This window comes from Crinia signifera, chromosome 6 (genome assembly GCF_055691185.1).
Source record: "Crinia signifera chromosome 6, ASM5569118v1, whole genome shotgun sequence".
NCBI lineage: Eukaryota > Metazoa > Chordata > Amphibia > Anura > Myobatrachidae > Crinia > Crinia signifera.
Genome location: NC_139222.1, coordinates 105,272,867 through 105,290,952, shown reverse-complemented (window position 1 = coordinate 105,290,952; position 18,086 = coordinate 105,272,867). Strand labels below are relative to the sequence as shown.

The window sequence follows — 18,086 nt, the reverse complement described above, 5'->3', positions numbered from 1 at the left end:
CTAGAAAGCTCTTAATAAATGTTTACATAAAAAATGTTGGTGGTAGTCCTGTAAAAATTGCTGGACAGACTATTGAAACATTTGAATGGATAAGTGATGGTTCAGATTGCACTTGTTGGTCACCTACTTATAGTATAAAATAAATAGTGGTCCTGCATAAACTTAATATATATTGTATAATCCATACTGTCAAAAAATAGCAGATATTTTATTAATTAGAGAAATATGGTAGTCACCCTTGTATAATGTCCCTTATATCATAGTAAATGGGAAGGAAGTATGGGTATAGATACTGGGAATAGTAGTACAAGCAAAAAGAAAATAATGTATAAATGTGTGTAAATGGATCACGAGGTAAGAAAAACTATCATGAGAGTGGTCCCGAAAAAGGAGGGAGCAACACTATGGATACACCATAAATTTTAATCATAAGATGAATATGATAGTCTCCCTTATATGGTGTCCCTTACGTCGTAATAGATGGGAAAGAGGTATGGGTGTAGATACTATCGAATGATGGTACAAGCAAAGCGAAAATAGAGAGAAGAAAATATTCTATGAATGTATATATACTGGTCACGAAGTAAGAAAAAAGGGGTCTGAATAGCATGAGAGTGGTCCCGAAAAAAGAGGGAGCCACAATATGAATGCAGCATGGCTGGGGGAGTGGGGATAGAAGGAAAACAAGTTAGAGGAAACAGGGATTACAAGAAAGCACTATAATTGATGCCTTCGTTGAGGCCTTTGGGAGTGAGGGATCCCAAGTGGAAGATCCACCAGGTTTCTTTGCGGAGGAGTGCTTGGTTGGTATCTCCTCCTCTTCGTCCAAGATGCAATTGTTCCAAACCGCAGAATTTGAGATCATTGGTATTGGAGGCATGTTTTTTCAGAAAATGTCGTGCCACCGATGTTAGAGTTTTCATTTTGGATTGATCGCTAACGGCATTTCTGATGTTGCCTAGGTGTTCCAGAATCCTCTGTTTGAGAGGCCTGGAGGTCATACCTATGTATCTCAATTGGCATGGGCATGTGATACAGTAAATGACGTTGGGAGTCTTGCAATTGAAGTGTTCCCTGATCAGAATCGGTGTTCCGAATTTATCATCAACGGTTTTGATATTGTTGACATGTCCACATGCTTTGCAATTACCACATGGGTAGGTCCCTGTGATCAGCGGTTTCTTCGGTTGGTTTGCGGTGTAGTGGCTATGCACCAAATTATCCTTCAAGTTCGGTGCCCTGCGCCAGCTCATGTCCACTCGTGTGTTCAGATTAGCGGCGAGATCGGGGTCAGACAGAAGAATGGGCCAATGTCGTTGGATAATATTTTTAATTGATTTCCATTCCGGACAGAAGTTTCCTACCAGTCGGATCGTATTGGACGTGGTGTCTTTGGGGCTTTTGAACAAGATCTTCTCGCGGGAGGTAGATAGTATGGCTTTCTTTGATCTCTTGATGAGTCTTTTAGAGTAACCACGTTCGTGGAGTCTCTGCGATAGATCTTCACACTTGTCCTTGAATACCTGATCATCAGAGCAATTGCGTCGGAGTCTTAAGAACTCGCCTTTTGGAAGGTTGTCAATGGTCGGAGGGAAGTGTGAGCTGGTACTGTGAAGCAGGCTATTCGTGGAGGTGGACTTTCGATACAGTTCCGTGGAGAGCATGTTGTTAGTATCCCTGTAAATTCTCAGATCTAGGAAGTTGATACTGTTACTGTCGCATTCGAAAGTAAACTTCAAATTCAGGTCGTTGGTGTTTAATCGCTCGATAAATTGGGTAAGGTGGAGTTTGGACCCTTTCCAGATAACAAGGATGTCATCAATGTATCTCATCCAGCTTTGGATACATTCAGTATCAGGGTCATTTTGGAAGACAACTTCCCTCTCCCACCATCCAAGGAAGAGGTTTGCGTACGTGGGAGCACAAGCCGCTCCCATCGCAGTACCCCTTCCTTGGACGTAGTAATAATTCTCGAAAATGAAGTAATTTTTCGGAGTGAGAAGTCCAGGAGCTCCAATAGAAATTCATGAAAGGGGGTGATGCCCTCCATTTGCATGAAATATCTCACTGCTCGGATGCCAAGGTCATGCTTAATACAATTGTAGAGTGACTCTACGTCTAATGACACGAGAAGATGGTCATCATCTAATTGTATGTCGTGAAGTTTCTGGAGGACATCAGTGGTATCCTTGGTGTATGATGGTAAACCAACCACATGGTGACGGAGATGGATGTCCAGGAAGGTGCAAGCATTCTCAATTAAGGAGCCATTTCCAGATACAATAGGTCTTCCGGGTGGCTCTTCCAAGCACTTGTGGACCTTTGGAAGTAAATAGAATGTCGCTACCCTTGGTGTGGGGTTCTCTAAATATTTGTGCTCTGATTTGGTAATGACTCCATTAGCAACTGCCCTGCCAATAATTTTGTTATATCCAAGTAGGAAATTCGAGGTGGGGTCGAACATAGATTTAGTATAACATGATGTGTCGTTGAGTTGTTTGTGTGCCTCTTTCAAGTACATCTGGACAGGCCATATGACTATGTTTCCACCTTTGTCAGATGGTTTGACAACAATATCCGTGAGTTCTTTGATTTCTCTGAGTGCTTTTGCTTCCTGTTTGCTCAAGTTACCTTTTGGTAGGAATTTGTTCATTTTTTTCCTAAGGTACAGTTGGTCCAGGTCCTTGGCAACCAGGTTGGTGAAGACTCGTACTTCTGGACAGATGGTGTCTTGCGGGAAGAATGTCGAGCGCTTCTTGCATATGGGTCTGCTGTTGTTGGGTTCTTCCGGACTTTCCAGTTCTTCAAGCTCCTCAATAGCCTGCAATTCACGTGGTGACCATTCTGGGGTCCGTTCAGAATCTATGGACTCTTTGCGAGAGGCATGGAATTTGGTGAGAAGAAGTTTGCGACTGAATAACTGTATACTAGTTTCCCATCGGAATCTATCAAACTTGCCGGTGGGTGAGAAGGAGAGACCTTTGTGAAGAACATTTTGTTGATCAGTGGTCAGAATGTGAGAGGACAGATTAATGATTTGGAGGCCAGAGGTTGGTGGAACTAATTGGGTTTCTTCCTCTGAGACTGCCGACTCGGTTGTCGCGGCTCCCATTGTGTCCAGTCCCTTCTTCGATTTCTTCTTGGACCTTCTTGTCTTCCTCCCCCTCGATGGGAACCCCTTCCCCCTCCAAAATCTAAAAAATGTTGCTGATTGTTGGTGTGTGAGCTGTCGTATGAGTTGTCACTCAGTTCGTCAGCACTCGAGTACTCAGACTCTGAAGGAGATGGTGTACCTCTTCTATCTTGGTTGTAATTTTTCCTTGGGGCTCTTTGAAAACGTGTCCAGTTGAATATTTTTCCAGTCGCAAAATCTCTTTGGTCTCTGAGAAACTTAGTTTTTTTGCGGTCTATGATAATTGTCTCATAATGGTCTAGTTCTTTCTTATTTTTATCGAAGTTAGCTTGGAATTGTGTATCTTGCTCCCATTTCTCTAATTTTTTGCCTAATTCCTCAATGTTTTTAGAACATTCTTCTAGGATCAGGTTGTTATGACGAATCAAGATGGACATCAGCTCCTGAGAGCATTTCAGGAGACTCGTCTCCCACTCTTTCTTGAGAGTGTCAGTGGCCAGATCGAAGGCCGGGAAAGTTTTCGGTCTAAGGCCTCGTGGCGTGATTTTTTGCTTATAATAATTCTCCAGACTGGAGAGGTCCCAGTTTGTGCGTATTTGTTTCTGGAGTAATCTCTTCAGACTGGCCAAATCGTCATCCCACGTTTGGTCGGTCTCAGTCGACGTTGATTGAGTTGGGAAAATAGTATTGAAGTCATTTATTCTGTGTCGACTTGTTAATTCGCTTCGTAAGTTGAATGTGGACATAGTAAGGTGTAATTGTAATCACAAGGTGAAGTCGGCTGTACTACCACCTCGAAGTTGGTGTCTTGTGGAGTAATAAAAGAGGTCAGAGATACAAAATAGATCGAGTACCGTGCTCAAATCCAAGAACCTGAGAAAGAACTCAGTTTGGAACTACGTACATTTTGAAAGAAGGATTGGCACTGGTTTGAAATATACATTGAGTAACAATTGTATAGTGGTATTAGATATAGAGAACCAGCGTAGTTACTGCTCTTTTTTGGATATATAATGGCAGTGTTTGGCTGGTGGTGCTCCCAAGGATGTTCAGTATTTAAACTGTAAGGCAACGAGAGGGGGGGTGGTCACGAGAATGACCAAAAAGGGAACATGCAAACGGGTTTTTGGGGCACACTTGATGATAATGTAGTATATGTGAAGAGATGATATGTGGGTGAAATAAGACTTAACTTTTATTAAGGAATAACTCTAAAACAAGGTGATATTTCAAATTGATGCAAATAATGCACAAAACAAGACAATATGTATTCAATAGAATAGATGTGGAAATATCACAAAATATAAGGTTGTTAACCTGTCAAAAAAGAAGAAAGAGGGTCCTTGATATAATTTGTAAGAGTGGGCGCAATGTTTAAGATGAAAATACAAATATACCTGTAACAAAAAGTCCCTGTTGTTAAACAGAAGTTTGTTCAATTAATATCAATAAATGAAATTTATACAGGGTACAGGTATGTAATAGTGGATGCTTGACACACTAAATACAGGATTTAGGAGATGTATATAAATGAACCTGTCTCCGTCTTATAATTATAAAAAAAGAGATTAATACCATTCAGTGGGAGGTAATAATGGGGGGTCACTACCGGACAGTGAGAAGTAATAGTGAAGATTAAAGAATGTGAAAAAAGCCGAAGCTATAGAGAGATTAGTAAGATTGAGCTGAGTCCAGAAGGTGATCTCCTGCCTGCAACTTGATTACAACACCCGGTATTCCCAAAGGGTCTTCCCAAAGGTACTAGCCGGGCCCATCACTGCTTAGCTGCTGAAATCGGAATGGGTTCAGGCGATCCAGTGAGGTATGATAGTAATATTGTTGGCATGCGAAAGGGATACCAGCATTTGAGGCTCAAATGAAAAAAGGTGCTTCTGCTGTCAGAGGCGCCGTTGGTGGTCCACCCTGGTGCTCACCTGCATTGCAGGGGGGATGGCTGCGGCACCACTGATGAGAGAGCACTGAAGTAAAAAGATATCAGCAAAAAAGAGGATGGGCTGGTGTCAATGGTGCGGTCCTTAACCTCTGCTGTCCATCATCCACCTTTGGGTGTCCAATGATGAATGAGAGAGTCAAGGATTGCTGATCCAGTCCCAGAAAAAGAAGAAAAAATTGAAAAAATTATTATATCGGGGACAGCACAACCAATGATGTTGTTGCTGGTTATGTTGTTGCTGGGAATAGAATGAGGTTTGCCAAAAGTAGCAGGGATTAGTTAATTAAAAGTTTTTTTCGGTTTTGTGTCCTCATTAATGGTGCATCCTAGTCCCCATAGATGTCAGTAAGTGGGAATTTCTGACCGGAGCTATTGTGCCACCTTGAGGAAGTTTATTGCTGGATTGCCCAGTCTGTATGCTACACTAACAATTAGAGCGATTGTTTTCTGCTGTGTATTTAGGAAAGCAGATAATTGGACAGACTGGGTTGTGGGTTCTGTGTCGATGTCCACAGAGTATAGGGAGGGGAAAATGGGGGATAGTTCCTATATTTAAGTGCCAATAACAATCAAATGTGCATGCAATTGAGATCAGGAACTGTTAATATTCACAGTGCTGGTCTCATGTTGATATACAGTTACTGCTGGTAAAGAGAATTCAATCTTATATTGGTAGTAGTATTGTGCACAAAGTAAAGTAATGTAGCAGTATATTATACAAAGTATCTTGTGATAGTTTTTTCACTCAGAGTTTCATACATAGGTTCAAATAATGTTATGCGCATGGAGTTTCATAACCAAAGACAAAGTAATATGAGGTAAAATTACTATCTGTTTAAGGTAATTGCTGCCTGTAGTTGCAGGCGAAGATGGTCAGGTGTACTATTAATTAGAGCAGCCGCTGGTACATTTGCAAGATGACTAAAGTAATAAACATAGCCGCTGGTACATTTGCAAGATGACTGAAGTAATAGACACCATGTGTGACGGTTCCCGGAACAGAGTCACGGAGGCCGTCTATAACGTATAAGGTATTGCTGATTCGTCTGGGGGAGAAACAATGAGGGAAGGCTAAGGCAGCCAACTCCCCACGGAGAGTGAGGGGAGAGACGGTACTTAGCTTAGGAGATGCGGCACCCGGCGCCAGATGACGGGAGCCGTTGATGATGTCAGGTAGTGACCGGCGTGGAAGACGGAGGCTGGGGGTGTGTCAGAGGCGTATCCTCACACGTGTTTCGCCTGTGGCTTTCTCAAAGGACGCTGACAGGGAAGCAGAACAGCCGGTATTAAGTGCGTGGCTCTGTCCAATCGGAGCCAGGGGGCGGGTAAAGGGGTGAGTGACATTTAGGATGAAAAAATGGGTTTAGCCGTGGAGTGAATTGGAAACAAATGAGAAGGGAAAGGAAAAAAGGGGGGCGTTTATACAGGGGACGCAGTGTTGCACTGTGCCCGAATGGTACTTAAGGGTTTGAGCATGTTAAGCTGGTGAACACGGGGATTAAGAGCTGGGTGCTAAATGTCTTGCTGGAGTCTTGCTGGAGTAATGCTGTGATAGTTAGTTAATAAAAGGCATGATCATTATATCAGGATTCTATAAATTGCAGAAAAATGTCCTATTGTTAATGATAATAAATAAGACCAAAACATGTTTCTAGAATGATTGTTAGCCATTGCAAGGGCTAATGATGAAAGAATGAATAAATTAACTAGAAAGCTCTTAATAAATGTTTACATAAAAAATGTTGGTGGTAGTCCTGTAAAAATTGCTGGACAGACTATTGAAACATTTGAATGGATAAGTGATGGTTCAGATTGCACTTGTTGGTCACCTACTTATAGTATAAAATAAATAGTGGTCCTGCATAAACTTAATATATATTGTATAATCCATACTGTCAAAAAATAGCAGATATTTTATTAATTAGAGAAATATGGTAGTCACCCTTGTATAATGTCCCTTATATCATAGTAAATGGGAAGGAAGTATGGGTATAGATACTGGGAATAGTAGTACAAGCAAAAAGAAAATAATGTATAAATGTGTGTAAATGGATCACGAGGTAAGAAAAACTATCATGAGAGTGGTCCCGAAAAAGGAGGGAGCAACACTATGGATACACCATAAATTTTAATCATAAGATGAATATGATAGTCTCCCTTATATGGTGTCCCTTACGTCGTAATAGATGGGAAAGAGGTATGGGTGTAGATACTATCGAATGATGGTACAAGCAAAGCGAAAATAGAGAGAAGAAAATATTCTATGAATGTATATATACTGGTCACGAAGTAAGAAAAAAGGGGTCTGAATAGCATGAGAGTGGTCCCGAAAAAAGAGGGAGCCACAATATGAATGCAGCATGGCTGGGGGAGTGGGGATAGAAGGAAAACAAGTTAGAGGAAACAGGGATTACAAGAAAGCACTATAATTGATGCCTTCGTTGAGGCCTTTGGGAGACGAGTCTCTCAAGAAAGAGTGGGAGACGAGTCTCCTGAAATGCTCTCAGGAGCTGATGTCCATCTTGATTCGTCATAACAACCTGATCCTAGAAGAATGTTCTAAAAACATTGAGGAATTAGGCAAAAAATTAGAGAAATGGGAGCAAGATACACAATTCCAAGCTAACTTCGATAAAAATAAGAAAGAACTAGACCATTATGAGACAATTATCATAGACCGCAAAAAAACTAAGTTTCTCAGAGACCAAAGAGATTTTGCGACTGGAAAAATATTCAACTGGACACGTTTTCAAAGAGCCCCAAGAAAAAATTACAACCAAGATAGAAGAGGTACACCATCTCCTTCAGAGTCTGAGTACTCGAGTGCTGACGAACTGAGTGACAACTCATACGACAGCTCACACACCAACAATCAGCAACATTTTTTAGATTTTGGAGGGGGAAGGGGTTCCCATCGAGGGGGAGGAAGACAAGAAGGTCCAAGAAGAAATCGAAGAAGGGACTGGACACAATGGGAGCCGCGACAACCGAGTCGGCAGTCTCAGAGGAAGAAACCCAATTAGTTCCACCAACCTCTGGCCTCCAAATCATTAATCTGTCCTCTCACATTCTGACCACTGATCAACAAAATGTTCTTCACAAAGGTCTCTCCTTCTCACCCACCGGCAAGTTTGATAGATTCCGATGGGAAACTAGTATACAGTTATTCAGTCGCAAACTTCTTCTCACCAAATTCCATGCCTCTCGCAAAGAGTCCATAGATTCTGAACGGACCCCAGAATGGTCACCACGTGAATTGCAGGCTATTGAGGAGCTTGAAGAACTGGAAAGTCCGGAAGAACCCAACAACAGCAGACCCATATGCAAGAAGCGCTCGACATTCTTCCCGCAAGACACCATCTGTCCAGAAGTACGAGTCTTCACCAACCTGGTTGCCAAGGACCTGGACCAACTGTACCTTAGGAAAAAAATGAACAAATTCCTACCAAAAGGTAACTTGAGCAAACAGGAAGCAAAAGCACTCAGAGAAATCAAAGAACTCACGGATATTGTTGTCAAACCATCTGACAAAGGTGGAAACATAGTCATATGGCCTGTCCAGATGTACTTGAAAGAGGCACACAAACAACTCAACGACACATCATGTTATACTAAATCTATGTTCGACCCCACCTCGAATTTCCTACTTGGATATAACAAAATTATTGGCAGGGCAGTTGCTAATGGAGTCATTACCAAATCAGAGCACAAATATTTAGAGAACCCCACACCAAGGGTAGCGACATTCTATTTACTTCCAAAGGTCCACAAGTGCTTGGAAGAGCCACCCGGAAGACCTATTGTATCTGGAAATGGCTCCTTAATTGAGAATGCTTGCACCTTCCTGGACATCCATCTCCGTCACCATGTGGTTGGTTTACCATCATACACCAAGGATACCACTGATGTCCTCCAGAAACTTCACGACATACAATTAGATGATGACCATCTTCTCGTGTCATTAGACGTAGAGTCACTCTACAATTGTATTAAGCATGACCTTGGCATCCGAGCAGTGAGATATTTCATGCAAATGGAGGGCATCACCCCCTTTCATGAATTTCTATTGGAGCTCCTGGACTTCTCACTCCGGAAAAATTACTTCATTTTCGAGAATTATTACTACGTCCAAGGAAGGGGTACTGCGATGGGAGCGGCTTGTGCTCCCACGTACGCAAACCTCTTCCTTGGATGGTGGGAGAGGGAAGTTGTCTTCCAAAATGACCCTGATACTGAATGTATCCAAAGCTGGATGAGATACATTGATGACATCCTTGTTATCTGGAAAGGGTCCAAACTCCACCTTACCCAATTTATCGAGCGATTAAACACCAACGACCTGAATTTGAAGTTTACTTTCGAATGCGACAGTAACAGTATCAACTTCCTAGATCTGAGAATTTACAGGGATACTAACAACATGCTCTCCACGGAACTGTATCGAAAGTCCACCTCCACGAATAGCCTGCTTCACAGTACCAGCTCACACTTCCCTCCGACCATTGACAACCTTCCAAAAGGCGAGTTCTTAAGACTCCGACGCAATTGCTCTGATGATCAGGTATTCAAGGACAAGTGTGAAGATCTATCGCAGAGACTCCACGAACGTGGTTACTCTAAAAGACTCATCAAGAGATCAAAGAAAGCCATACTATCTACCTCCCGCGAGAAGATCTTGTTCAAAAGCCCCAAAGACACCACGTCCAATACGATCCGACTGGTAGGAAACTTCTGTCCGGAATGGAAATCAATTAAAAATATTATCCAACGACATTGGCCCATTCTTCTGTCTGACCCCGATCTCGCCGCTAATCTGAACACACGAGTGGACATGAGCTGGCGCAGGGCACCGAACTTGAAGGATAATTTGGTGCATAGCCACTACACCGCAAACCAACCGAAGAAACCGCTGATCACAGGGACCTACCCATGTGGTAATTGCAAAGCATGTGGACATGTCAACAATATCAAAACCGTTGATGATAAATTCGGAACACCGATTCTGATCAGGGAACACTTCAATTGCAAGACTCCCAACGTCATTTACTGTATCACATGCCCATGCCAATTGAGATACATAGGTATGACCTCCAGGCCTCTCAAACAGAGGATTCTGGAACACCTAGGCAACATCAGAAATGCCGTTAGCGATCAATCCAAAATGAAAACTCTAACATCGGTGGCACGACATTTTCTGAAAAAACATGCCTCCAATACCAATGATCTCAAATTCTGCGGTTTGGAACAATTGCATCTTGGACGAAGAGGAGGAGATACCAACCAAGCACTCCTCCGCAAAGAAACCTGGTGGATCTTCCACTTGGGATCCCTCACTCCCAAAGGCCTCAACGAAGGCATCAATTATAGTGCTTTCTTGTAATCCCTGTTTCCTCTAACTTGTTTTCCTTCTATCCCCACTCCCCCAGCCATGCTGCATTCATATTGTGGCTCCCTCTTTTTTCGGGACCACTCTCATGCTATTCAGACCCCTTTTTTCTTACTTCGTGACCAGTATATATACATTCATAGAATATTTTCTTCTCTCTATTTTCGCTTTGCTTGTACCATCATTCGATAGTATCTACACCCATACCTCTTTCCCATCTATTACGACGTAAGGGACACCATATAAGGGAGACTATCATATTCATCTTATGATTAAAATTTATGGTGTATCCATAGTGTTGCTCCCTCCTTTTTCGGGACCACTCTCATGATAGTTTTTCTTACCTCGTGATCCATTTACACACATTTATACATTATTTTCTTTTTGCTTGTACTACTATTCCCAGTATCTATACCCATACTTCCTTCCCATTTACTATGATATAAGGGACATTATACAAGGGTGACTACCATATTTCTCTAATTAATAAAATATCTGCTATTTTTTGACAGTATGGATTATACAATATATATTAAGTTTATGCAGGACCACTATTTATTTTATACTATAAGTAGGTGACCAACAAGTGCAATCTGAACCATCACTTATCCATTCAAATGTTTCAATAGTCTGTCCAGCAATTTTTACAGGACTACCACCAACATTTTTTATGTAAACATTTATTAAGAGCTTTCTAGTTAATTTATTCATTCTTTCATCATTAGCCCTTGCAATGGCTAACAATCATTCTAGAAACATGTTTTGGTCTTATTTATTATCATTAACAATAGGACATTTTTCTGCAATTTATAGAATCCTGATATAATGATCATGCCTTTTATTAACTAACTATCACAGCATTACTCCAGCAAGACTCCAGCAAGACATTTAGCACCCAGCTCTTAATCCCCGTGTTCACCAGCTTAACATGCTCAAACCCTTAAGTACCATTCGGGCACAGTGCAACACTGCGTCCCCTGTATAAACGCCCCCCTTTTTTTTTCCTTTCCCTTCTCATTTGTTTCCAATTCACTCCACGGCTAAACCCATTTTTTCATCCTAAATGTCACTCACCCCTTTACCCGCCCCCTGGCTCCGATTGGACAGAGCCACGCACTTAATACCGGCTGTTCTGCTTCCCTGTCAGCGTCCTTTGAGAAAGCCACAGGCGAAACACGTGTGAGGATACGCCTCTGACACACCCCCAGCCTCCGTCTTCCACGCCGGTCACTACCTGACATCATCAACGGCTCCCGTCATCTGGCGCCGGGTGCCGCATCTCCTAAGCTAAGTACCGTCTCTCCCCTCACTCTCCGTGGGGAGTTGGCTGCCTTAGCCTTCCCTCATTGTTTCTCCCCCAGACGAATCAGCAATACCTTATACGTTATAGACGGCCTCCGTGACTCTGTTCCGGGAACCGTCACACATGGTGTCTATTACTTCAGTCATCTTGCAAATGTACCAGCGGCTATGTTTATTACTTTAGTCATCTTGCAAATGTACCAGCGGCTGCTCTAATTAATAGTACACCTGACCATCTTCGCCTGCAACTACAGGCAGCAATTACCTTAAACAGATAGTAATTTTACCTCATATTATTTTGTCTTTGGTTATGAAACTCCATGCGCATAACATTATTTGAACCTATGTATGAAACTCTGAGTGAAAAAACTATCACAAGATACTTTGTATAATATACTGCTACATTACTTTACTTTGTGCACAATACTACTACCAATATAAGATTGAATTCTCTTTACCAGCAGTAACTGTATATCAACATGAGACCAGCACTGTGAATATTAACAGTTCCTGATCTCAATTGCATGCACATTTGATTGTTATTGGCACTTAAATATAGTAACTATCCCCCATTTTCCCCTCCCTATACTCTGTGGACATCGACACAGAACCCACAACCCAGTCTGTCCAATTATCTGCTTTCCTAAATACACAGCAGAAAACAATCGCTCTAATTGTTAGTGTAGCATACAGACTGGGCAATCCAGCAATAAACTTCCTCAAGGTGGCACAATAGCTCCGGTCAGAAATTCCCACTTACTGACATCTATGGGGACTAGGATGCACCATTAATGAGGACACAAAACCGAAAAAAACTTTTAATTAACTAATCCCTGCTACTTTTGGCAAACCTCATTCTATTCCCAGCAACAACATTACCAGCAACAACATCATTGGTTGTGCTGTCCCCGATATAATAATTTTTTCAATTTTTTCTTCTTTTTCTGGGACTGGATCAGCAATCCTTGACTCTCTCATTCATCATTGGACACCCAAAGGTGGATGATGGACAGCAGAGGTTAAGGACCGCACCATTGACACCAGCCCATCCTCTTTTTTGCTGATATCTTTTTACTTCAGTGCTCTCTCATCAGTGGTGCCGCAGCCATCCCCCCTGCAATGCAGGTGAGCACCAGGGTGGACCACCAACGGCGCCTCTGACAGCAGAAGCACCTTTTTTCATTTGAGCCTCAAATGCTGGTATCCCTTTCGCATGCCAACAATATTACTATCATACCTCACTGGATCGCCTGAACCCATTCCGATTTCAGCAGCTAAGCAGTGATGGGCCCGGCTAGTACCTTTGGGAAGACCCTTTGGGAATACCGGGTGTTGTAATCAAATTGCAGGCAGGAGATCACCTTCTGGACTCAGCTCAATCTTACTAATCTCTCTATAGCTTCGGCTTTTTTCACATTCTTTAATCTTCACTATTACTTCTCACTGTCCGGTAGTGACCCCCCATTATTACCTCCCACTGAATGGTATTAATCTCTTTTTTTATAATTATAAGACGGAGACAGGTTCATTTATATACATCTCCTAAATCCTGTATTTAGTGTGTCAAGCATCCACTATTACATACCTGTACCCTGTATAAATTTCATTTATTGATATTAATTGAACAAACTTCTGTTTAACAACAGGGACTTTTTGTTACAGGTATATTTGTATTTTCATCTTAAACATTGCGCCCACTCTTACAAATTATATCAAGGACCCTCTTTCTTCTTTTTTGACAGGTTAACAACCTTATATTTTGTGATATTTCCACATCTATTCTATTGAATACATATTGTCTTGTTTTGTGCATTATTTGCATCAATTTGAAATATCACCTTGTTTTAGAGTTATTCCTTAATAAAAGTTAAGTCTTATTTCACCCACATATCATCTCTTCACATATACTACATTATCATCAAGTGTGCCCCAAAAACCCGTTTGCATGTTCCCTTTTTGGTCATTCTCGTGACCACCCCCCCTCTCGTATTTTTGGGATAGTAAATGTCAAAAATAAGGGTACTCTTTACCTAGCACGGCGCCCACGATGTCCATCGCGGTCATCGGGTGTAAAAAATCGCGGGCATCGCGTCCATCGTATGCACTAAAGTAACGGGTGCGACGCGATTTCCCATAGGGATCAATGTTAAATTTTTCAATGGACCCGATTTTTCAGTTCAATGCCTCAATGCCCGCGATTTTGCCATAGGAAACAATGTTAAATGGGCCACAGAGCCCAAATAGGCACCCTTAGCAGTGAAATGTCCCCCACAATTGTTAACGACACCCCACGATCCACGCGAACCCGAAGCGTGGCGAGCGCAGCGAGCCCGTGAGGGGCGGCGGTACGCGTCCTCCGACCTTTTCATACCCCCACTATCCACGTCGGCGTGGAGTTGAGAATAGAATAGTGTGGCGAGCGCAGCGAGCCACCGAGCCCGAAGCGTGGCGAGCGCAGCGAGCCCCGCGAGGGGACGCGGATACCTTCACAGGTAAACGCGGCCCTACGCGGGCTTCACAGGTATCCGCGTCCCCTCGCGGGGCTCTCTGCGCTCGCCATGCTTCGGGCTCGGTGGCTCGCTGCGCTCGCCACACTATTCTATTCTCAACTCCACGCCGACGTGGATAGTGGGGGTATGAAAAGGTCGGAGGACGCGTACCGCCGCCCCTCGCGGGCTCGCTGCGCTCGCCACGCTTCGGGTTCGCGTGGATCGTGGGGTGTCGTTAACAATTGTGGGGGACATTTCACTGCTAACGGTGCCTATTTGGGCTCTGTGGCCCATTTAACATTGTTTCCTATGGCAAAATCACGGGCATTGAGGCAATGAACTGAAAAATCGGGTCCATTGAAAAATTTAACATTGATCCCTATGGGAAATCGCGGGCATCGCGTCCGTCGCGTCGCACCCGTTACTTTAGTGCATACGATGGACGCGATGCCCGCGATGGGCGCCGTCCTAGGTAAAGAGTATTAAATAAGTGTATTTCTGGATACAAATACACATAGTTTTTACAAATTTCCTTTAGTAAATTTCCCCCATATTGTAATGTAATGACTGAAATCAAGATAAATGATATCACAACTTTTGTCACCATTAGGGAAAATTTGGAGGAGTTTTCTTGGTGGAAACTGTTATTTGTTTTGGGTTTTTTTCGTACTGCAAACATGCATAAACCTCTTGCACATTTCTGGCTTTATACATTCAGATGCAATTTGCACTTATGCAAAGAGAGACATGGTGGTGGAACGTGGCGGGGGGAACGCAAGCACTGATCAAACACAGTATAGGCATGTTCTCAAAATGCATCCTGTCTGTGCCTGTCTGATTACCTAGGATGACAGTCGGCAGCTAGGCACTTCTGATGGGCTGCATGTGTTTTGATCTCTCCCAATTATAGTATTACTATTATGAATGATGTGATTTATTCCATTGATATTTGCAATTTGTATGCATAACGAAAGCAGACTCATTTGTTCTTTTAAAGGGGAAAAGAATGGATATTGGTATTTGATGGAACTTAACAAGAAGATTAATTTTGTAAATATTTATATTTTACATGGAAATGCCCATTTATTTATTTATTAATAACACTGTCCAGATATACGACCATTTTATGTACCAATTGGGTATTGTAACCGACTAGTTTTTACTACTAACAGTATCTGTTCTAAACCCCCCCCACACAGGACACTGTGACCCACAGGAGGTCAGTTTGCATCGCTCTTAGATTAAGTTAACTAAATCCTGGAAAATTTAACAAGATCTAGAGCCAAACAATTATCTTGTTTTCTCATGCTTATCCTCAAAGCAATTTTAATCTGCTGTGACTGACATTGATCAATATGTTGTATGTGGTTTTTAATGAATAATTATTTCATTTTCAATATAGGAGTATTATGCCAATATAACTGTAGTACTACACATCAACCCTAAATATTAATATTTAAACATGTGGACAGGGAAGGGGCACAGATATAAACTTCTCCATCTCCCCCATTGTGAAACTTTTGTTGCTGAGGAGGTCACGATGCCTCCATCTTGCATAATCCAATTACTTTTGACCTGCTCCTCAAGAGTCAGGAGAAATTCAATTACTTTTTCATGCATTTCAAGTACATTTTTAATGCAGATCCACTGGAAACATTACCGTCAATCAATAGCAGTATTAGATTGGGCCTTGGTAACACAGACACATATTGACTTTCGATTAACCGTTTCAGTTAATCAGAGAGTAAGCTCCCGGGGCTAGTGTGATTATATTTTTGTTGACTTCTGTTGCTCAGTGAAGTACGAACACCCTTATGGTGTATTTCATAATTTATATATTATATACTTAAAATAATTCATTGAAGAAACTGTGGGTAAAGGTGTGTACATAAGGTGCGATTTTGGCTAATGATTTTGACTCTATAGTCAAAATCAATAGCTAGTTAGTTCAAAACAAACAGTGTTAAGACCGTGTAAGATCGGATGCGCGGCATCGTGTAAGATCGTGATGGGATCTGGATGCGCGGCATCAGAATCTAAAGTAGAAAAAGATTGTGCAGCACAGTCTATTTCTACTACCTTGTAAGGAGGGTCATGCTGCTGAATGCAGCATGGGTCCAGATCCCCCCTCCCCCAAATAGTCACCCCCCTCCCTGCCTGCCGATGACGGTATCCAACCCCAGATATAATTTTTTGGATTGTGTTAACATTTTCTCAATGTTGACCTTTTTCAATGACGACCTTTTTTCAATGTCGAATGTGTGCATGTTGACCGTTTGCAGGGTTGCCTACAATCTAAATAAGTAGGGTGTGGAACCGGTGGGCGTGGCATGAAAGGGGTGGGACCGGAGGCAGAGCTCAACAATTGAGCTTTGTGGGGCGTGGCCATTGCGATCGCATTATCATGGCCATGCCCCTGCTGTGAAATGCCGGCAGTACAGGAATTGCACAGCAGGGGGTGGGGCCACGATGATGCTATTCAGGGAGGGAAGGCAAATACAACCTTCTGGTGTCATTCTACTGACTGCCGATCTAGACACTGTGGACCTATCACCCGGACAGTTGTCATTTAAGTACAGTTGTTTGTTACTGAGGTTCTGACATTTTCCTATTTCCATTACTTGATTTTCAGTAGAGTCTGAGAATGTATTTAGATCAAATTTCCTCCAATCCATAGCAGGTGTTCCAATTGGTACAGCAAAACAGCTGCAATTCTGTAGGACTATTCTTATGCATTATATTCCTAATGACTCATACGCGAGTTTGCTGTGGCACTTGTCTCCCTCCCTCCAATGTTTCTGTACATTTATGTTTGTTTAAAGGAATATTCCATCTATAGGTGTCTTGAGCAGGGAAGAGATGGGGGAACTCATTTCTCTATGCTACCTAATTAACCCCCTCCCCCATTAGGCAGAGACAGGGCCAGTGGTAGGGTTTTTTGCCACCCCCCTGCAAACTAGAATGCTTTTATGTGAGAATTAATGTACAGATTAAAATGTTGCACCTCGCCATTAGAGGTGGTGGAACTCAGTTCCACCCTGTTTCCCCTCACTAGAACCCCTGGTCTAGAGATATAGATTGATAAGCCATGAGACCGCAAATGCATTGTAATTATTACTGTGTTAGATGGTATCCCTGTCAGATCACTGCACCCATATCACATACTAGCCCAGTATTGTTTACATTGCCCCCATCTGACCATTGTTTGTGGAGAAAAGAAGAAATTAGAGATTTATTGTGTGGATGAGATCTCCTGGCAAAAAAATAAAACAACCTAATGTGGCTTTGGCATAACGGCCAAGATGGCTGGATGCCTCGTTGTGTACCCAGTGTGTTCACTAGTATATGCACAGCTGTAATAGACACTGCAGCTGACAGAGTTTTCAGATAAGGGGCCAGATGCACTAAGTTTCAAAATTGATAAAATGGAGAGTGATAAACAACCAGCCAATCAGCTCCTGCCTGATACTTTTCAAACACAGACTGTGACAAGACAGGTAGAAGCTGATGGGCTAGCTGTTTAGCACTCTCCATTTTATCCCTTTTGAAGTTTAGTGCATCTGGCCCTATTATTCTTTTTTTCAATACCAACACCAGCCACATTACCGTACTCCCAGGAGAAGTGGCCTGCCCACCACTATTTGCCTGAAGTGGCCATCATCAAACCTCTGGGGCACCATTAGCAGAGACTGCTGTTCTTATACAGTAGCTGTACCAGCTGTACTAGCTTAAGCTACATTGGAAGTTTGGCTTTGCATTGTGAGGCATGGCCTGGTGGTGATTTGACTGGATTAATGTAGAGTCTTCCCATGGATGTTGTTT

At 42.4% G+C, this 18,086-nt stretch overlaps 1 protein-coding gene and 2 pseudogenes across 1 annotated transcript in view; 1 reads left to right on the top strand and 2 right to left on the bottom strand.

Annotated features, from left to right (window-relative positions):
- The window catches only part of OPRL1 (opioid related nociceptin receptor 1), a 135,800-nt gene that overhangs the window by 65,375 nt on the left and 52,339 nt on the right, over nt 1-18,086 (bottom strand). The gene's annotated exons all lie outside the window — the stretch shown is intronic.
- On the bottom strand, nt 4,852-4,969 carry LOC146011772 (5S ribosomal RNA; annotated as a pseudogene).
- On the top strand, nt 12,999-13,116 carry LOC146011771 (5S ribosomal RNA; annotated as a pseudogene).